This window comes from Triticum aestivum, chromosome 2B, assembly GCF_018294505.1.
Source record: "Triticum aestivum cultivar Chinese Spring chromosome 2B, IWGSC CS RefSeq v2.1, whole genome shotgun sequence".
NCBI classification, from domain to species: Eukaryota; Viridiplantae; Streptophyta; class Magnoliopsida; order Poales; family Poaceae; genus Triticum; species Triticum aestivum.
The window spans coordinates 203,251,121-203,274,037 of NC_057798.1; positions in this window are offsets into that span (position 1 = coordinate 203,251,121).

Consider the following 22,917-nt stretch of genomic DNA (forward strand, 5'->3'; position numbering starts at 1 on the left):
ATTGGCAACAAATCCGGTCCTGGCTGCGCCTAACCTGGGCGAACCAATGTTGTTATACATCGCGGCAACACATCAAGTTGTAAGCGCGGTACTCGTCGTAGAACGAGAGACAGAAGGGCATAAATTCCCTCTTCAAAAACCAGTGTACTACGTATCCACTGTTTTAACTCCCTGCAAGTCCCGTTACCCGCACTATCAAAAGATAGCGTATGCGGTGTTCATGGCATCCCGGAAGCTCCGACACTACTTTCAAGAGTGTTCGATAACAGTGGCCTCCGAAGTACCCCTAAATGACATTATAAACAACCGCGACGCGACGGGCAGGATTGCAAAATGGGCCATTGAGCTCTTACCATTCGATATAACTTACAAACCCCGGCGAGCTATAAAGTCGCAAGTTTTGGCTGACTTTGTCGCTGAGTGGACTGAAGCCGAACTCCCTAAAGAGTACGGCGCATACTCCAATTGGATTATGCACTTCGACGGCTCCAAAATGTTGGCCGGATTGGGGGCTGGCGTCGTATTGACGTCCCCAACCGGGGACACAGTCCAATACGTACTTCAGATAATGTACACGGACTCCAACAACGCAGCCGAATACGAGGCCCTCTTACATGGCCTCCGGATGGCAATCTCCATGGGCATTCAACGCCTAGAGGTGCGCGGGGACTCAAACCTCGCAATATCCCAAGTAAATGGAGACTTTGACGCCAAGGATCCGAAAATGGCAGCCTATCGTAACGCTGTCCTTAAAATGTCAGCTCGGTTCGAAGGACTTGAATTCCACCACGTAGCCAGGGATAATAACCAAGCGGCCGACGTATTGGCACGCATCGGCGCAAAACGTGACGCTGTCCCTCCAAACATCTTCCTGGAACGGCTGTTCAAGCCATCCGTACTATGGGAAGAGGAGTCCGGAAATAACAAACCGGAAGCAGCCGCACCAACCGACACAGAGCAATCTGACATAATCGGCGATTCAGCCGATGAAATAACACCTTCAGCCCACGACATAATGGCAGTAATCGCCCCGTGGACAGAGCCATTCCTAGCCTACTTGCTTAGGCAGGAACTTCCCGAAGACCAAAATGAGGCCCGCTGCATAGTTCGGCGATCTAAAGCCTACAAGGTCCATGAGGGAGAACTCTATAAGAAAAGCACAACCGGAGTCCTTCAAAGGTGTATCTCCGAAGAGGAAGGGCGAGACCTTCTGGCTGAAATTCACGCCGGACTAGGCGGACACCACGCCGCAGCCCGGGCCCTTGTAGGAAAGGCATTCCGTACAGGATTTTATTGGCCGACGGCCCGGGCAGATGCTCAGGACTTAGTCCAAAGATGCGTCGGTTGTCAGCTCTTTGCTAATCAGAGCCATATGCCACCCACCGCCCTCAAAACTATACCCATTACCTGGCCGTTCGCGGTCTGGGGGCTTGACATGGTTGGACCACTTAAAGGGGGAACCCACAAGCAAAGGTACCTATTGGTCATGGTGGATAAATTCACCAAATGGATAGAGGCCAAGCCAGTTAAAACGGCAGAGTCCGGACCAGTGATAGACTTCATATCCGGGGTAGTACACCGTTATGGTGTTCCCCACAGCATCATCACCGATAACGGCACGAACTTCACGGCCGACGAGGTTAAATCATGGTGCAAAAATATGGGCATTAAGCTCGATTACGCTTCAGTCTATCATCCTCAAACCAACGGTCAAGTGGAACGAGCAAATGGTCTAATAATGAGCGGCATCAAACCCAGACTAGTGCGGTCCCTTACGAAATCTGACACGCACTGGGTAGAGGAGCTCGACTCCGTACTCTGGGGGCTGCGGACAACGCCCAACCGTACTACCAGATTCACACCATTTTTTATGGTATACGGCGCAGAAGCAGTTCTGCCCTGCGACATCATTCATGACTCACCTCGAGTGCGCATGTACGAAGAAAGAGAAGCCGAGCTGGATCGGCAGGACAGCTTGGACGCATTGGAGGAAGAACGCGACGTCGCCAAGGCTCGTTCCGCATTCTATCAGCAGCAGGCTCGAAGATATCAAAGCAGAGAAGTACGGGCCAAGACTTACAACGTTGGCGAACTAGTTCTACGCCTGCCGGACAAGAAAAAGGACAAGCTCAAGCCCAAATGGGAAGGCCCCTTCATCATCGATCAAGTCTTGACCGGCGGAGCGTACCGTCTACGAAATGCGTCGGACAACCGACTCGAGCCGAACCCATGGAACGCAGCCCGCCTCCGAAGATTCTATGCCTAGCGCCGGACTAAGAGTTCGTCCCTTTCCCCCGTCCAAATTTTTTACACTTCAGCTGTCTTTTGTTTATCTTTTTTCTCTCACCCCTATTCATCAAAGCCTTAAAAGGCTTACTTGCGCATCGTTCGCACGCAATTGATGTGCTATCCGCACTCATTATACCTGGGGGCTTCCTTACCAGAAGCTTAATTATAAGGGCTTCATGCCCAGCACGCGTGTCAAACTTCCACGTGTACCTTTTATTCACCAATATATGCATCGATATGACTTAAGTTTTGGCCAAGCTGGGTTGCCTGGCTCCTGTGCTTACCCCTACGTTCCCGATTGTTCGGCTAGGAGGTAAAGGGAGCACCTCTGCGATTGTTACTGCCGGGTCAGCCGGATGTGTACCTCAGACTGGGTGAAGCCGAAAGCTAGCGTTCTTAAGGGAATATTCGGTCGGTGATTTGAAAGATGATTTTTTACCAATTTATTTATCTGCCCCCAGATGTTATCCTGCTCTTTTCGCAGTCCGGACATGCACTTTAGGGCATGCCTCCCAGAGGAAAGGAACCCTTAACGGAACTATTCTCCCTGGAAGATGTTTCTTACTAACCATGTAATATAACATAACTAGTTGGGCACTTGTCTGATAAAGCACTAATGACCCCTACGCCTGGTCTCCATGCATGCCCCGGTTGTTTCTTAACCGAGAAGGTATTCGGACACACTCCGGACTCTAGGGTCCCGAGGTTGAAGCGAAAAGGTCGGCAAAGACAAACGATCTACAATCCGGCTAGAAGGCATTTTACATGTCATTTTAAAATACATTGTCAAATCGACTGACTGTATTCCTCCTCAATCCCGTCTAACAGGCTGTCTAATTTACAGTCCCGTTGGGAAAATTTAGCGGCCAACTCTACTTGGCCGTATACTAAACTCACAGGGATCTCCTTCCCATCGGGCCCCACAGGTCCGACCTCGGCCATGTGGTTGGGATCCGCCTTCTTGTACCGCGTCTTCACCATGGCCCAGGCCTCCCTGGCACCTTGGCGGCAGGCTGAAATCTTCCATAAACGGAAGCGCTGCCGCACTCCCTGAAGCTTCTCCGCAAGCTCCCCAAGGCCCTCGGGTAGGGAGAGGGCTGGCCATAAAGCCTGGACGACGCCGCTCATTGCTTGCCGAACTCGTTCGAGCAGTTGCAACAGCTCGGGAAGTTGATCACCCGTTGATACGGGCATCTCCTCCGCAGGGCGACCTGTGAGTATACCTACAGACATATTTTGTCAATTGACTTCCTCGCCGAACTCTTCTTTTCAAAGGAGTTCGCTCAAGCACTTACTATAGATGCCGCGACGAAGCCGCTGATTCTCCTTAACGGAGCCAGACAGCTCGGCCCGAACACCTTTCAGCTCTTCTCCAAGCTGGGCGTGGGCATCCTGGAGCTTGTTCCTTTCTTGCTGCACCTTATTCAGCACCCTCTCGCCGGCCTTCAGCTGGCGCAGTAGTTCTTGCCTGTCCGGATCTTGTCCGGCAGCACCTGCAACGTCATTATTAGACTTGCGCGCAGGCCGCACACCACTTATCTTTTTAAATAATGTGTTACCAGGAGGGGTCCCTGTGTTTCCTCCTGCGGCAGCAAGTGCGGCCTCAAGTTGGGCCTTACACTCTTGCAGCTCCTGAGACAGTTGGGTATTCTTCTTTGTAAGATCCTACAGTTCAAATGATCCTTAAATCAGTTAATATAACTACTTTAAGTCTCGGGGGCTACTGGCATATACAACTATTAAAATCTCTTACCCGTATGTCTTTTACATACTGCTCCGTGGCTCTGGTCAAACCATCTTGAGCGGCACGGAGGTGCGCGTCCCCCGCGTTAAAGGCATTCAACGCCTCAGGGGAGAAGCACGCGTCACGAAAAACTGTCCGGCGGCGCCTGTGGTTCATGGCGCTCTCCACCTCAGACTTGGTGGCGGACAGTCTGTCGGCATCCTCCGTTGGAGGAGTATCCGGCTCGCGCCTTGCGCTCGCCTCCCCCTCCAGACCAGGCGCTGGAGCTTGGCTGGTAGAGGCTGGGTTGGCAACCTCTACGCCCGCAGTCCGGCGGGCGCTTTTTCTCCTACAAAAGTCATGAGCACTCAAACGCTTCCTAGGAACGTTGCTCTAAATAACGAACCGTGAGCTATACCTTTGCGGCGACGTTTCAATCCGCGCCGCGCTCCTCTTCCGCCTGCTGGGCCGGACTGACCCTTGTTGGTCAGCCGCCGCGGGTTCGGCTTCCCGCCTTGAAGGCACCGCCTGCAAGACACCGTTGTGTACGGTGGTCAGAAATGCGCGAGGATGGAGTAATGGTGTTAGGAATTCGGTCATAAGTACCTGGGAAGCCGGTGACAAGCCGGGGTAGTCGGCCGTAATGGCGACTAGAGCGTTGTCCATGCTGAGTTGGTGGAACACCCCGTCAATTAGCTCCACCTTTATATCCGGATCCTCTTCGGAGGTCGGATCAAGGGATCTTCCCGGATCCTCGGGTTGTGGAGCCGGACTGTGAATGTCCTCCACATCCCGGCGCAGTTCCTGCGTCAAAATCACAGAGTAAGGCACTCGGCTTTGAAAGCACGGGTCGGATGAATAAACGTCCGCTTACCCAGCTCCGAGGGTTATTCATGGAGAACCCATTCAATGGGCTCGTACGGAGGAAGTCCTCCTTCTCCCCCTTGTACAGGCCGGACAGAATCTTCACCAGATCCTCGGCCGATCCCGGCCACTTACGGCCATGACGGGTGGCATCGTCCTCCCCGTTGAAATCCCACATGGGGTGGCCCCTGTATTGCAGCGGCTGCACCCCTCGCATAATGCACGTGGCCATGACTCCGATCATGGTCAATCCGGAATGGGCCAGCAACCTTATCCGGCCCATCAAATAATGGACGCTCTTGTCTTCCTCCAGCTGAGGGCTCCGCGGGCGCCAACTTAGGCGTTTCTTCAGAGGAGCATTGCTAAACTCAGGGAGGCCGATCCGAACTGGGTCCGGCAGTGGAGCGTCTTCTATATAAAACCATTCCGAAGGCCAGTCTTCGGACGCCTTCTTAGGGGTTCCGGATAGATATCCGGTCCCGGCGATGCGCCATATTTCGGCACCGCCCACTTGATATATTGACCCCTCGTGAGAGCGGGGTACGAGGCAGAATAGCCTCTTCCACAGCGCGAAATGGGGCTCGATGCCCAGGAATAGCTCGCAAAGAGCTACGAAACCCGCGATATGCAGAATAGAGGCGGGCGTTAGGTGATGGAGCTGGAGTCCGTAGAACTCCAGGAGCCCGCGGAGGAACGGATGTACAGGAAATCCAAGCCCCCTTATTAGATAAGGGACGAAGCATACCCGCTCCCCTTTAGAGGGACTAGGGGTGGCCTCCGCTTGCTTCCCACCTTTGTAGGTGGCCAGCCCGGCTCGAACCGGAACCATAAAGGCCGGAGGAAGATATCCCTCCGCTTGGAGCGTCACCAGCTCGCTGTGCGGAACAGAACATCTCCTCCAATCTCCTGGCGAAGGACTGGGAGCGCGAGAAGAGGAGCCGCGTCGACGGTCCATGATGGAATGGATTTTTGGTCAGAAGCGCTCCGATGAGTACTCGCGGGAGGAAGATGGTGTGATTTGGATCTGGATTCCTGCCTCTCTTATAGGCAGGTTATTTGCGTAGCTAGGGGGTAAAACATAAAAGATACCCTGGCTTTTCGCATTCGTGCGACGCGTGGAAGAAGGCCATTATTGGGCGTGGAAGCCAAGGAGCGCGACATTGGTAAGGAAGCCGGACACTGTTCGGCAGGTACATGGAACTTAAAGGAGAACCTGCCTTGCAACACCGAAGACTACATACGTGCTGGACTTATCGTCATTGAAGCCTGGTTCGGGGGTTACAGAGGGAGTCCTGGACTAGGGGGTGTCCGGACAGCCGGACTATCATCGTCGGCCGGACTCCAAGACTATGAAGATACAGGATTGAAGACTTCGTCCCGTGTCCGGATGGGACTTTCCTTGGCGTGGAAGGCAAGCTTGGCGATACAGATATGTAGATCTCCTACCATTGTAATCGACTCTATGTAACCCTAGCCCTCTCCGGTGTCTATATAAACCAGATGGCTTTAGTCCGTAGGACACAACAACCATTACAACAATCATACCATAGGCTAGCTTCTAGGGTTTAGCATCCTTGATCTCGTGGTAGATCTACTCTTGTAATACCCATATTATCAATATCAATCAAGCAGGACGTAGGGTTTTACCTCCATCAAGAGGGCCTGAACCTGGGTAAAACGTCGTGTCCCTTGTCTCCTGTTACCATCCGCCTAGACGCACAGTTCGGGACCCCCTACCCGAGATCCGCCGGTTTTGACACCGACAGCGACGCCCTCCAAATCTGCACCAAGGCGCATCTAGCGTCGCGAGCGGCCGTCCGGGTATGTTTTCCTCTTTGATTCTTGTCTTTCTTGCTCTTCTTTGTGGGGGCGCGCCAGCGCACCCACTGGGTGTAGTCCCCGAGTTTCGGGCCGGCTGCTGAGCAGGCGGCTCGGAACTCCCTCTGGTGAGTTCCAAGTATTTATCTTTGTCTGAAATTTTTGTTTGCAGGAGTATCACAACCTCTACGCCACTGCATTCAACCGCAATGTTGAGGAGTTGAGCAAGCGGACTGCCGACTTGACGGAAAGCCGGAGTAAGTTCTTTTTCTCTTCTTCGCGGGGGCGCGTTGGCGCACCCGCGAGCTATAGTCCCCGAGATTCGGGCCAACTGCTGAGTAGTCGGGCCGGATCTTCCCAGCGATCTTCTTTCTTGACGACTTCAACGTCTCCTTTTTGTTCTTCTTTTTCGCGGGGGCGCGCTGGCACAACCGCGGGTTGTAGTCCTCGAGATTCAGGCCGACTGCTGAGCAGTCGGGCCGGATATTCCCGGCGATCTTCTTTGCTGACGACTTATTCGTCTCTTTCTTTTGTTCTTCAGGGGCTAACTCCACTCTTCAGGAGCAGCTGGGTGAAGTCAACACTGCCTTGCGCGTCAAGGGGGAGGAGTGCAGCAAGCTTGCCGCGGAGCGCGACCTGCTTGCTGCGCAGCTGGCCGAGCAGAAGGAGCTGCTCAAGAAAACACAGGACGAGGCCGAGAAGAAGGAGGCCGCTCTTCTGGCCGAGTTCGAGAGCGAGCGCTCCTCCTGGACTGATAAGGAGGCGATGGTGACCTCTGGCTTCCATGAGATCGAGGACATCGTCGACGGTGAGTTTCTTTCTTTGAGTTTCCGACTATGTGTCAAGCTGACTTCTGATTTTTTGGCTTGCTTCTTTTTTGTCTTGGCAGACTTCTTCCCTGGCCACTCGCAGGCAGTCCCTCTGGCCATCGAGGCTGATCATGAGGCGCGGAGGGCAAGCGGCGCGGTGATTGCCGCCAACGCTCCCTTGACTGTCGATGAGCAGCTTCTGAGCATCGAGGCCCGTCTTCGTCCGGCCAATCGGCTGATGCGCCGGCTTCAGCGTGCCGGTGCCCAGGCAGTTGCCGCCCTGTGGCCAGACATGTCGGCTCTGTGCACCGCCAGTCGGACTGCCGACTGGCTGGAGGTTGCAGCCGGCCTTCATGAGGCCTGGAAGGGTTCCTCGGCCTAGGTCGGCGCGCGCCGGGCCTTGGAATTTGTCAAGGCATGGTATCCGGGGCTGGACCTGGACCGTCTGGCCGCATTCCGGTCAGAGGCCCAGGCCGGGCTGGAGGCTGTGGAGGGCAACCTTGTCGAGCGTGCGGCGGCAATCGCCGACTACACAGACACCGGTGTCTTCATCCCTGAGCGGGCTGCAGGCGGCAAGGAGGTGCCGCCAGAGTGGTTCGGGATGAGCCCAGAATATGGCGAGGACTCGACGGAGGTGATTGACTCTAGCACCAAGGAAGAAGGCGAGGCGGAGGACGAAGGCGAGACGGAGGCGCCAGAAGACGGAGCTGGCGACCAGCCTCAGCTCGACTGCGCCTCTAGCAACGAGCCGCGTCCGACCGGGCCGACTGCCACTGGCGGCGATCAAGCCGAGACTGCCCAGCCGGCCACCCCAGCGCCTGATACCGCCGTCTCCTCCGATCCTCCGAACCCGTCTGCTGCTCCCTAGGCTGCCTTCTGGCTTTATTTTATCTGCTCTAGAAAGTCTTTGAGGAACTTGTTAATTTGCACAATTCCACCCTTGGGGTGTATTTTGAACTTCTGTCTGAAGATTCAGCCAATGCTATGTAAATATTAATCCGAGTTCTATCTTTCCTTGCTCATTGCTCCTTTGGCTTTTTCCTTTGCCGCCTTCCCCTAGTTGCCGCTTTGTCAGCCGGATAACCGCTCTGCGGACTGCCGCTGGACCAAATGCCTGGCTACTTTGGGGAAAGCAAGTACTTGCCTTTCATTGGAGTTTATTTAACAAGTTGGATAGAAAGCAGCAAGCCGAATACTCACGAGTCGGCTTGTGAAAGGGGGCTGGAAGCCGGCTTAGGCTATGTTAATGTTTTAGGTCCTTAGCCATTTTTCGTGTGAACGCCCATTCATCCTTACTCCTGCCTACCAAACAGTCGCTCTGCTAGTTGCGGCTTCTGGCAGGAGACGTGTCCGACTTCAGGAAACATTTCATAGTGCCAGACGGCGAGTCCCCGGGCCGACTAGTCGAACCCGGCACCAAGCGGCGTAGTAAGAAGTAGCATACTCGAAGGCATAATTCTTATCATATAGATAATCAAAAGGGGCAGTCCCCGAGCTCGTCTTGGGGGGCCCGAAGTCTCGGTACTTTAATACAAAGGGGTAGCGTGATACATATTGAATCAACTGTAAAATCTTCGAAGGAGGTTTGCATTCCATGGCCGTTCCGACTCTTTGCCGGAGTTGTCTCTCTTGCATGCTCGGGGCTTCTGAGTGTCAATCAGGTAGTAGGAGTCGTTGCCCAGCACTTTGCTGACAATGAAGGGGCCTTCCCAAGGTGCCGACAGCTTGTGCTGGCCAGCTGTCCGCTGGATCAGTCGGAGCACAAGGTCGCCTTCTTCGAAAGATCTTGGCCTGACCTTCCTGTTGTAGTATCGGCGCAGGCTCTGCTGGTAGATGCCGGACCAACTGAGTGCCAACAGCCGTCCCTCTTCCAGCAGATCGACGTCGTCTTGACGTGCTTCTTCTGCTTCCTCCTCGATGTACATGGTGACTCGCGGGGAGTCGAATTCTATGTCCGTCGAGATGACGGCTTTAGCACCGTAGACGAGGAAGAAAGGCGTGAAGCCGGTTGACTTGTTTGGAGTCGTGCGCAGACTCCAGAGGACAGCTGGCAGTTCCTCAAGCCAACAGCCGGCCGAACGCTCCAGTGGTTCGACCAGGCGGGGCTTGATGCCGGATAGGATGAGGCCGTTTGCTCGCTCCACCTGGCCGTTTGACTGCGGATGGGCGACAGACGCTAAGTCCAGTCGGATGCCCTGCGTTGCGCAGAAACGGGCCAAGGCTCCTTTGGCAAAATTTGTGCCATTGTCGGTGATGATGCTGTGTGGTATGCCGTACCGAGTCGTAATGTCGGCGATGAAGGTTACTGCAGTCGGACCATTCAACTTCTTGATGGGTTTTACTTCTATCCACTTGGTGAACTTGTCCACCGCGACAAGTAGGTGAGTTAGGCCGCCTCGTGCCGTCTTGAATGGTCCCACCATGTCCAAGCCCCAAACCGCAAAGGGCCAGGCGATGGGAATGGTCTTGAGCGCGAAAGCCGGCTGGAGTGGCTTGGAACGGAACATCTGGCACCCTTTGCAGTTTTGGACTAATTCCTTGGCCTCTTCTAGGGCAGTCGGCCAGAAGAAACCGTGCCAGAAGGCTTTGGCGACGAGTGCCCTTGAAGACGCATGGTGGCCGCACTCACCTCCATGAATGTCTCTGAGAAATGCTTGGCCTTGTTCTGCCTCGACACAGCGTTGGCAGACGCCAATGACACTGCGCCTGACTAGCTCTCTGTTGACTATGGTATAGGCTGCCGCTCGGCGTTGCACTTGCCGAGCCAGGATTTCATCAGCTGGCAGCTCTCTGTTTACTAGGAACTTGAGGATGGGCTGGGCCCATGAGGGTGCTGCTATTTCTTCAATTGCCACTATTGCGACTTGGACAAGGGCGGCTGGGCTGGGAGGTGGCGGGCTGGGATCCGTGGCCGCTTGCTGGACCGGTGAAGTCCCCGGGCCGACTGGCGCAGTCCCCGGGCCAAGTTCTCGAGTCTTTGGGCTGACCGTCGCAGTCCCCGGGCCGGGTTCTGAAGTCCCCAGGCCGGCTTCGACTGTGGTATTTTTGGAGCCGTCTGTAAGAATTCTTGTGCTGTCTGCTGGTGCTCTTGAGTCGGATCCGACTTCTTCGGGGGGAGCTGGAACAAAAATGGAGTCTGATTCTGGCGAAGGCTTGATAGACGGCTTGAGGAGGCGCTGAAGGGCGACGCCGGATGGTATTGCTTGACGGGTGGAGCCGACTCGTGCCAGGGCGTCTGCTTGGTCGTTGTCATTTCTTAGCACGTGAAGGAATTCACACCCCTCAAAATATCCGCTGAGTTGCTGCACCAGGAAGCGGTAGCTCGCCATGTTTGCATCTTTGGCATCCCAGTCGCCAGACGACTGCTGGACCACCAAATCGAAATCGCAGTAGCACAGGATCCAGCGGATGCCAAGTTCTTTGGCAAGCCGGAGCCCATGAACGAGCGCCTCGTATTCGGCAACGTTGTTGGAGGCGGCGAAGTGGATCTGTAGTGCGTACTTGAGCTTGTCGCCTTTGGGGGAGGTGAGGACGACGCCGGCTCCCAAGCCGGTGCGCATCTTGGAGCCATCGAAATGCATCCGCCAATGGGTGGAGTCGGGTGCTGGCGGCAGGTACTGGGTCTCGGCCCAGTCGACAAGGAAGTCGGCCAGTGCTTGTGACTTGATGGCGGTGCGGGGCTGGTAGTAGATGGTGTAGGGAGCCAGATCTATGGCCCACTTGGCTACTCGGCCCGAAGCATCACGGCTTCCGATGATCTCGGCCAGTGGAGCGGTGCAAACCACAGTGATTGGATGCTCTTGAAAGTAAGGCTTCAACTTCTTGGCGGCGAAATGCACGCCGTAGCACATCTTCTGGTAGTGGGGGTAGTTCTGCTTGGAGGTCGACAGTACCTCGCTCAGGTAATATACCGGTCTCTGGACAGGGAGCGCCTTGCCTTCCTCCTTGCGTTCAACTACGATAACTGTGCTGACTACCCGGCTGGTGGCGGCAATGTATAGGAGCATAGGCTCTTTAGGAGTCGGAGCCGCCAGCACAGGGGGAGTAGTCAACATCTTTTTCAACTCGAGAAATGCTTCGTCCGCCTTGTGGTTCCACTCAAAAAAGGTGGTCTTCTTCATCAGTTGGTACAAAGGGAGAGCCTTCTCGCCCAGCCGACTGATGAATCGGCTGATGGACGCCAAGCAGCCGGTGAACTTCTGCACATCTAACAGTCGGCGGGGGACTTCCATCCTCTCGATGGCTTTGATCTTTACAGGGTTGCACTCTATGCCGCGTTCAGAGACCAGGAAGCCAAGGAGCTGGCTGGCTGGTACTCCGAAGACGCACTTCTCCGGGTTGAGCTTGATCTGGAATCGGCGCAGATTCTCAAAGGTTTCTTGGAGATCTTCCAACAGTGTCCCATGCTTTTCCGTTTTCACCACCACATCATCCACGTAGACGTGGGCATTTCTGCCGAGTTGCTTGAGGAGACACTTCTGCATGCAACGCTGAAAGGTGGCGCCGGCATTCCTCAAGCCGAACGTCATAGTCAGGTAGCAGAAGGCTCCAAACGGCGTGATGAAGGCAGTCTTCAGTCTGTCTGCCGGGTTCAGCTTGATCTGGTGATATCCTGAATATGCATCTAAGAAGCTCAACAGCTCGCATCCGGTTGTGGAGTCCATCACCTGATCAATTCTTGGCAGAGCAAATGGGTCTTTGGGGCAAGCTTTGTTGAGGCTTGTGTAGTCGATACACATCCGCCACTGCTTGTTCTTCTTCAACACTAGGACCGGGTTCGCCAGCCATTCTGGAAAGAACACCTCCATAATGAAGCCGGCCGCTAGGAGTTGGGCTATCTCTTCTCCAACAACTCTTCTCTTCTCCTCTGACAGGCGGCGCAAGGGCTGCCTGACGGGCTTCACATCAGATTGGACATGTAACTTGTGCTCGGCGAATTCCGTCGGTACACCTGGCATGTCTTTAGGGGACCATGCGAAGATGTCTCGATTCTCACGGAGGAAATCGACGAGCTCGCCTTCCTATTTGCTGTCTAGGTTTGCGCCTATGACAGCATGCCTCTCCGGGTGCTCCGGGTCCAAAGGTATCCTCTTTGTTTCTTTAGCCGGCTTGAACGAACCCTCAGCTTCCGACTCCTTGGGGTCGGGCGACATCTCTGGCTGCTTGCCGGCCATCGCCACAACCCGATCAAGGAGCCGCCTCTCAGCTGCGATCACCAGGGACTCGGCCAGCCGACTACTCTCGGCCGCGCAGGCGGACGACTTCCTGTAGTCGCCGGCCACGGTCAGAATCCCCTTTGAACTTGGCATCTTCATCTTGAGGTAAGCGTAGTGGGGGACCGCCATGAACTTGGCCAAAGCAGGTCGGCCAAGCAATGCTTGGTATGGGCTTTCAAGGTCCACCACTTCAAACCAAACTGGCTCTCGGCGAAAATGATCTTTGTCTCCGAAGAGGACATCTATCTGGATCTTGCCGATTGGGGAGCAAGAAAGGCCAGGTACAATGCCGTGGAAAACAGTTCGGCTGCTTTGAAGCTGTCTCTGCTTGATTCCTAATTTCTCCATGGTATCCTTGTATAGGATGTTGATGCTGCTGCCTCCGTCTATCAACACTCGCGAGAAGCGAGCGGCCCGCCTATCAGTGGCCAAGGTAGCACTCAGAACCAAGGCGTAGGAGCCCGGATTCGGCATCACCTCTGGGTGATCAGCTCTGCTCCAACTGATAGGCTTCTCGGACCAATGCATAAACTCCGGAGTATCTGATGCTACTGCATTTACTTCTTGCTGCTGCAACCGTCTGCTGCGTCGATCATCAGCCATACTGGTGAACACTACATAAGCTCCGTGCTCTTCTGGGTATTCATCTTGTACGGCGCCGACTGGCCTGGCAGCCGGCTGCTGGGGCGGCTGTGGAGGCGGCGGCCCAGCAGGCGGAGGAGGAAGGAGGCCGTCTCCTTTGGCGATTCTGGTGAGCCAGTGGCATTTTCGGGTGGTATGGTTTGACGGCTTCGCGCCGCTGTGGAACTTGCAGGGACCATCTAGAGTCTGCTCGTAAGAGAAGGCCGGCAACCAGTTGGACTTGCCGCCTTTCTGTCGCTTCGCCGGAGGCTGCCCCTCAGGCTGTTGGTCTTCGACTGTCGCAACCTGCCGACTGCTGGAAGTCGGCTGCGGGGCCTTGCGCTTGTGATCATTCTGCTGCTGTCGCCGACTGGTGTCTCCAGCCGGAGTTCTGGGAGCTTGAGGGGCCACTTTGCCAGTCGCACTAACTTGAATCTCTGTCTTCATGGAGGAGTCGGCCGTGGCATACTTGTCTGCTATGACCAGCAACTCATCGAGGGTCTCTGGCTCGTCGCAGAGGAGCCTGTGCTTGAGGAGGGTGCCTTCTCTGCACCCGGCGGTGAAGTACTCGATAGCCTGCACCTCGTGCACGCCCTCGCAGGAGTTCCGAAGCTCGCCCCATCGTGTGAGGTAATTGCGAGTCGACTCGTCTTGGCCTTGCACGCACAAGGAGAGCTGGCGCGGCTTGGGGGGTCGCTTGTACGTGCTTGTGAAGTTGCGGATGAAAGCCTCGGTGAAGTCGACCCAACTGTTGATGCTGCGGGGCTTCAAACTGTTCAACCATGTCCGGGCCGTACCCTGGAGCATGAGCGGAACGTACTTCACGGCAACGCGCTTGTTGCCGTTTGCTATGTTGACGGCTGTGGAGTAGTCAACTAGCCAATCTTCCGGCTTCACGGAGCCGGTGTACTTGGGCGTGTCTCGGGGGAGCGTGAATCCTTTGGGAAAGGGCTCGTCTCGGATGCGGGGTCCGAAGCAGGGCGGGCCCAGCTCGTCTTCTTCTTCCAGCGCCAGGGATCGGTCGAGTCGGTCGATCCGGTGGCGGGCGTCGTTCTCTCCGACTCCCTCTCGACGGCCAAGGCGGTCGCCGAGAGTCGGATGCTCAACAGGCGGCGGGGAGACTCGTCTTTCTCTTCGTGGTGGGGGAGGCAGGTAGTCGCCCTGCCGTTCCACTGCTCTCGGGCGGCCGTCTTGGTCGCGCTCGATGGTGATGCGAGTCCGACTGTGGCTGACAGCCGGATCCTTCTCTCTTCTTCCGCGGGCTCCGCCAGTCGGGGTCCGAGACGTCGCGCCTTGATCTCGGCGGGGAGGTAAGTCGTCATTTTGTCGTTGCGGCGCCTCCGTGCGGCAGCCGGCTTCGTTCTGTGCGGCAGCCGCTTTGAGGAGTCGCTGGACTCGCTCGGTCATCAAGCGGCGCTCTTCGCCTTCGAAGTTGTCTAGTTCGTCCGCTGCCGCCTGGGCGGCGCGGATGTTCTCCGCAGGCGTGGCATACACGGGGCGATCGGCCCCGAACAGGTTGGCGATGGCCGCGCCGCGTTGTCGGACCGCGCCTAGGCGGCTAGGCCCAGTCGGGGCTGGCGAGCCGCCCACGGCGCGATCCATCTCACGTTGGTAGGCCTCCGACAAGCGTCTCATGCTTGCCAGCTTCTTCGCGCCTTCGATGAGCTGAAGGCGGCGTGCCTCTAGCGTCTCGGCGTCAGCGTCCTCCAGAATGGGCGCCGTCAGGTCTCGCAGAGCCGCGTCGAGCGGGTCGTGAGCTCCTTCACCGGAGTGCTCGCCATGACTAATAACGAGCACCTCCGTGACGGCGCTTCCGCCGCTCTCCTCGTGAGGGAGCGGCTCGTCGTAGATCACCACATTGGTGGGGAACGTGTCGAGCGACACGCTGTCAGAGTCGACCAGCATCGGGTCGGTGGAGCCTACGGACTCCAAGTCCACGGCAGGCTCGCCGGCGACGTGGAGATGGTCGAGGAGGCCCTCGAGGAGGCTTTCGGGGCCGCCCGTGCCCGCATCGGATGCAGGCTCGTCGGAGATGCAAACCTCACCAAGAAGGTCAGCGAGGCAGCTCGCCGCGCAGGCGTCGTCGACGCCTTGCAGCGCGTCGGGGCAAGCGCCATCGGGCGTGCCGGGCTGGCTACGCTCGCGGGGGAGGAAGAGGGTTCCCGTCCAGAGCAGGTCTCCGGACGACGGTGCACCTCGCCCCATGGTGGGTGCCAAATGTCGGGGGTTGGGTGCGACATATGCCAAAGGATGGTTTATCATGGTGGGAGTGAGTAGAACGTCGCCGGTGCCAGGAAACGGGATGAGGCGAAGGCATGCACGCCGGCAAATCTTACCCAGCTTCGGGGCTCTCCGGGGAGATAACACCCCTGCTGCTGCTCTGCGGGGTCTCCGCATGATCACTAAGGCAAAGTGACTACAGGGTTGCTCCTAGAGCTGTATTCTGGAGGTAGGAGAAGGCAAGACCAGCTCTTTCTTTCCTATAAGATCTGGTCTAATTCTAATGGATTCGAACCCTTTGCATGGGTGCTCCGGGGGGTTTATATAGGCCTATCCCCCGGGGGTACAAAGGTAATCCGGCTGGGCACGGGCCCCAGCCGTCTGTCTCTCAGGCCGCTGTCTTCTTCACCGACTGTTGGGGCCCGCTGACTTGCGGGCCCCGCCGGCGAATCCGGCACCGTAGTCGTGCTTCTGATGATGCGGGCTTGGTCATGGGGTCATGGCAACAGTGCCGCAGTCTATCGGGTCGATCACTGTCGTCACCCCCCGTCTTATCTGGTTAATGGCGCGTAGGACCCGTGGGAGAGGCTGGCCGACTCTAGGGAGCCGACTCCCACAGGGCCGCCTTCGGGGCGTATCCGCCGCCTTCCATGCTCTCACTGACAGGAGGGTCCGCCGTCTCTGAGCCGTACAGGTAGGCCGTCGTGGCCACAGTGCGCCGCCCACTGTGGCTGAGGTCAGGGCAGGCATGGCAACAGTGGCGGGCCACGCTGGAGATCTCCAGCGGTACGGCACGCTGTAGCCATGTCGGCCCCACGTAAGCAGGAGGTGACGGCCACGCTGTGGTCATACCCGCCTCACCTATCGTGACGAGAGTGGAGTCGCGGGCCGACTCTCTATAGTCGGCTCCTCCGGAAGTCGCCGGCCATGAGTCGGCTTATCTTGGAGTCGCCGTCTGGGACTCGGTTTATCTTGGAGTCGCCATCTGGGACTCGGCTTATCTTGGAGTCGCCGTCTGGGACTCGGCTTATCTTGGAGTCGCCATCTGGGACTCGGCTTATCTTGGAGTCGCCGTCTGGGACTCGGCTTGAGGGGCGCAGCCTGCCCCGATGTCTTGAAAGGTTCTGGGCTCGGGTTAGCCTACCCGTGGCCCATTACTCCGACAATAATAGCAAAGCTCGCGATACATCAAGATCGTGCCATAAAGAGAACACGAGAGAGAGAGAGAGAGATCAAACACATAGCTACTGGTACATACCCTCAGCCCCGAGGGTGAACTTACTCCCTCTTCGACATGGAGAGCACCGGGATGATGAAGATGGCCACCGGTGAGGGATCCCCCCTCCGGCAGGGTGCCAGAACGGGCCCCCGAGAGGTTTTTGGTGGCTACAGAGGCTTGCGGCGGCAGAACTCCTGATCTATTGTCGTATTCGATGGTTTTAGGGTATATGGGAATATATAGGCGAAATAAGTCGGTCGGGGGAGGCTCGAGGGGCCCACGAGACAGGGGGCGTGCCCTCCTATCTCCTGGCCTCCTCGAAGCTTCCCTAGCTTGTACTCCAAGTCTCCCAGATGATGTTTGTTCCAAAAATCACGCTCCCGAAGGATTCATTTCGTTTGGACTCCGTTTGATATTCCTTTTCTTCAAAATACTGAAACAGGCAATAAAACAGGAATATGGGCTGGGCCTCCTATTAATAGGTTAGTCCCAAAAGTAATACAAAAGTGTATAATAAAGCCCGTAATCATTCAAAACAGATAATAAAATAGCATGAATGCTTCATAAATTATAGATATGTTGGAGACGTATCAACATGATGTAGAGGGATAAACTCAAGCAATATGATATAAACCCCATCTTTTTATCCTCGATGGCAACAATACAATACGTGCCTTGTTGCCCCTGCTGTCACTGGGAAAGGACACCGCAAGATTGAACCCAAAGCTAAGCACTTCTTCCATTGCAAGAAAGATCAATCTAGTAGGCCAAACCAAACTGATATTTCGAAGAGACTTCAAAGATAACCAATCATACATAAAAGAATTCAGAGGAGATTCAAATATTGTCCATAGATATCTTGATCATAAATCCACAATTCATCGGATCTCGACAAACACACCGCAAAAAGAATTACATCGAATAGATCTCCAAGAATATCGAGGAGAACTTTTGTATTGAGATCCAAAGAGAGAGAACAAGCCATCTAGCTAATAACTCTGGACCCGAAGGTCTGTGGTAAATTACTCACACTTCATCAGAGAGGCAATGGTGTTGATGTAGAAGCCCTCCGTGATCGATTCCCCCACTGGCGGAGCGCCGAAAAAGGCCCCAAGATGGGATCTCACGGATACAGAAGGTTGCGGCGGTGGAAATAGGGTTTCGTCGTGCTCCTAGATGTTTTCAGGGTATATGAGTATATATAGGCAAAAGAAGTCGGTCAGGGGAGCCACGAGGGGCCCACGAGGGTGGGGGCATGCCTACCCCCCTGGGCGCGCCCTCCTGCCTCGTGGCCGCTTCATTTCTTTCTTGATGTCCACTCCAAGTCTCCTGGATTGCGTTTGTTCCAAAAATAACTCTCCCGAAGGTTTCATTCCGTTTAGACTCCATTTGATATTCCTTTTCTGCGAAACACTGAAATAGGCACAAAAAACAACAATTTGGGCTCGGTCTCCGGTTAATAGGTTAGTCCCAAAAATAATATAAATGTGTATAACAAAGTCCATTAAACATCCAGAACAAAAAATATAATAGCATGGAACAATAAAAAATTATAGATATGTTGGAGACGTATCAAGCATCCCAAGCTTAATTCCTGCTCGTCCTTGAGTAGGTAAATGATAAAAACATAATTTTTGATGTGGAATACTACCTAGCATAATTCTCAATGTAATTTTCTTTATTGTGGCATGAATGTTCAGATCCAAAAGATTCAAGATAAAAGTTTAATATTGACATAAGAGTAATAATACTTCAAGCATACTAACAAAGTAATCATGTCTTCTCAAAATAACATGCCCAAAGAAAGTTATCCCTACAAAATCATATAGTCTGGCTATGCTCTATCTTCATCACAAAAAATATTTAAATCATGCACAACCCCGGTTTTAGCCAAGCAATTGTTTCATACTTTAGTATTTTCAAACTTTTTCAATCTTCACGCAATACATGAGCATGAGCCATGGACATAGCACTATAGGTGGAATAGGATGGTGGTTGTGGAGAAGACAAAAAAGGAGAAGATAATCCCACATCAACTAGGCGTATCAACAGGCTATGGAGATGCCCATTAATAGATATCAATGTGAGTGAGTAGGGATTGCCATGCAACGGATGCACTAGAGCTATAACTGTATGAAAGCTCATCAAAAGAAACCAAGTGGGTGTGCATCCAACTTGCTTGCTCACGAAGACCTAGGGCAATTTGAGGAAGCCCATATACAAGCCAAGTTCTATAATGAAAATTCCCACTAGTATATGAAAGTGACAACATCGGAGACTCTCTATCATGAAGATCATGGTGCTACTTTGAAGCACAAGTGTGGAAAAAGGATAGTAACATTGTCCCTTCTCTCGTTTTCTCTCATTTTTTTATTTTTTTGTGGGCTTCTTTGGCCTCTTTTTTTATTTGGGCTTCTTTGGCCCCTTTTATTTTTCATGAAGTCCAGAGACTCATCCCAACTTGTGAGGGAATAATTGCTTCCATCATCCTTTCCTCACATGGGACAATGCTCTAATAATGAAGATCATCACACTTTTATTTACTTACAAGTCAAAAATTACAACTCAATACTTAGAACAAAATATGACTCTATGTGAATGCCTCCGGCGGTGTACCGGGATGTGCAATGAATCAAGAGTGGCATGTATGAAAGAATTTTGAATGGTGGCTTTGCCACTAATATGATGTCAACTACATGATCATGCTAAGCAATATGACAATGATGGAGCGTGTCATAATAAACGGAACGGTGGAAAGTTGCATGGCAATATATCTCGGAATGGTTATGGAAATGCCATAATAGGTAGGGTGGCTGTTTTGAGGAAGGTGTATGGTGGGTGTATGATACCGGCGAAAGTTGCGCGACACAAGAGAGGCTAGCAATGGTGGAAGGGTGAGAGTGTGTATAATCCATGGACTCAACATTAGTCATGAAGAACTCATATACTTATTGCAAAAATATACAAGTTATCAAAACAAAGTACTACACGCATGCTCCTAGGGGAAGGGTTGGTAGGAGTTAACCATCACGCGATCCCGGCCTCCACTCATAAGGAAGACAATCAATAAATAAATCATGCTCCAACTTCATCACATAACGGTTCACCATACGTGCATGCTACGGGAATCACAAACTTTTAACACAAGTATTCCTCAAATTCACAACTACTCAACTAGCATGACTCTAATATTACCATCCTCATATATCAAAATAATCATCAAGTATCAAACTTCTCATAGTATTCAATGCACTTTATATGATAGTTTTTATTATACCTTTCTTGGATGCTCATCATTTTAGGACTAAAATTTTAACCACAGCAAATTACCATGATGTTCCAAAATACTCTCAAAATAATATAAGTGAAGCATGATAGATCAATAATTTCTAGAAAATAAAACCACCACTATGCTCTAAAAAGATACTCCCTCCGTTCCAAATTACATGTCGCTGAAATGGATGTATCTAGAAAAAAATACATCTAGATACATCCATACGTGCGACAAGTAATTCGGAACGGAGGGAGTATAAGTGAAGTACTAGAGCAAAATTATCTAGCTCAAAAGATATAAGTGAAGCACATAGAGTATTCTAATAAATTCCGATTCATGTTTGTCTGTCCAAAAGGTGTGTACTGCAAGGATGATTGTGGTAAACTAAAAAGCAAAGACTCAAATCATACAAGACGCTCCAAGCAAAACACATATCATGTGGTGAATAAAAATATAGCATCAAGTAAAGTTACCGATGGACGAAGACGAAAGAGGGGATGCCTTCCGAGGCATCCCCAAGCTTAGGATTTTGGTTGTCCTTGAATTTTACCTTGGGGGGCCTTGGGCATCCCCAATCTTAGGCTCTTGCCACTCCTTATTCCATAATCCATCAAATCTTTACCCAAAAACTTGAAAACTTCACAACACAAAACTCAACAGAAAATCTCCTGAGCTTCGTTAGCAAAATAAAACAAACCACCACTTTAACGTACTATAATGAACTAATTCTTTATTTGTATTGGTGTGAAACCTACTGTATTCCAACTTCTCTATGGTTCATACCCCCCGATACTAGCCATAGATTCATCAAAATAAGCAAACAACACACGAAAAACAGAATCTGTCAAAAACAGAGCAGTCTGTAGTAATCTGTAACTTTCGAATACTTTTGGAACTCTAAAACTCCTTAAAAAATAGGAAGTCCTAGGAAATTTGTATATTAATCTTCTGCAGAAAGAATCAACTGAAAATAACATTTATGTGATTTATTAAAATTATTCTTGTGCGTGCAAAAGTTTCTGTTTGTCAACAAGATCAAATTAACTATCACCCAAGATGATCCTATAGGTTCTACTTGGCAAAAAGACTAACTAAAACATAAAACCACATCTAAACAGAAGCTATATGAATTACTTATTACTAAACAGGAACAAAATTCAAGGAACAAAAATAAAATTGGGTTGCCTCCCAACAAGCGCTACCGTTTAACGCCCCTAGCTAGGCATTGAGATCTCAATGATGCTCACATGAAAGACAAGCATTGAAGCACAAAGAGAGCATCATAAAATATGTGACAAACACATTTAAGTCTAACATACTTCCTATGCATAGGAATTTTATAAGCAAACAAATTGTCAAGGCAAGCAAAAACTACCATATGCAAGGAAGAAGAGAGAAACAATGGCAATCTCAACATAACGAGAGGTAATTTAGTAACATGAAAATTTCTACAACCATATTTTCCTCTCTCATAATAATTAAATGTAGGATCATAAGAAAATCCAACAATATAGTTGTCACAAAACATATTCTTAACACAATCCACATGTATGCAAAGTTGACACTCTTCCAAAATAGTGGGATTAACATTAACTAAAGTCATGACCTCTCCAAACCCACTTTTATCAAAAACTTCATAAGATTGAACATTCTCCAAATATGTGGGATCTAAAGTTGACAATCTTCCAAACCCACTTTCAATATTATTGCAAACATTATTATCAATATCATATTCATCATGGGGCTTAAATAAATTTTCAAGATCATAAGAAGAATCACGCCAATCATGATCATTACAATAAGTAGTAAACATAGCAAAACTAGCATCCCCAAGCTTAGGGTTTTGCATATTATTAGCACAAATGGCATTAAGAGAATTTATAATATAATCATTGCAATCATGCTTTTTATTCAAGGGGCTATCGTGAATCTCTTCATAAATTTCTTCATCACAATTTCTAGATTCACGAATTTCAAGCAAAACCTCATAAAGATAATCTAGTGCACTCAAATCACTAGAAATGGGTTCATCATAACTGGATCTCTTAAAAAGATTAGCAAGGGGATGAGGATCCATAAACTTTTAGCAAGCGAAGATGCAAGCAAAAAGAAGGCACATGGTAACACTAGATCGAACGGAAGGAGGGCGAAGAAAAGGCAAATGTGAAGTGGGGGAGAGGAAAATGAGAGGTAAATGTCAAATAATGTAATGCGAGGGATAAGAGTTTGTGATGGGTACTTGGTATGTCTTGACTTGTGCGTAGACTCCCCGGCAACGGCGCCAGAAATCCTTCTTGCTACCTCTTGAGCATGCGTTGGTTTTCCCTTGAAGAGGAAAGGGTGATGCAGCAAAGTAGCGTAAGTATTTCCATCAGTTTTTGAGAACCAAGGTATCAATCCATTAGAAGGCTACACGCAAATCCCTCGTACCTGCACAAACAAATAAGAACCTTGCAACCAACGCGATAATGGGGTTGTCAATCCCTTCACGACCACTTGCAAAAGTGAGATCTGATAGAGATAATAAGATAATTTTTTTGGGTATTTTTATGATATAGATTGGAAAGTAAAGATTGCAAAATTAGATAGATCGGAAATTTATATGATGCAAAATAGACCCGGGGGTCATAGGTTTCACTAGAGGCTTCTCTCAAGATAGCATAAGTATTACGGTGGGTGAACAAATTACTGTCGAGCAATTGATAGAAAAGTGCATAGTTATGAGAATATCTTGGCATGATCATGTATATAGGCATCACGTCCGCGACAAGTAGATCGAAGCGATTCTACATCTATTACTATTACTCCACACATCGACCGCTATCCAGCATGCATCTAGAGTATTAAGTTCATAAGAACAGAGT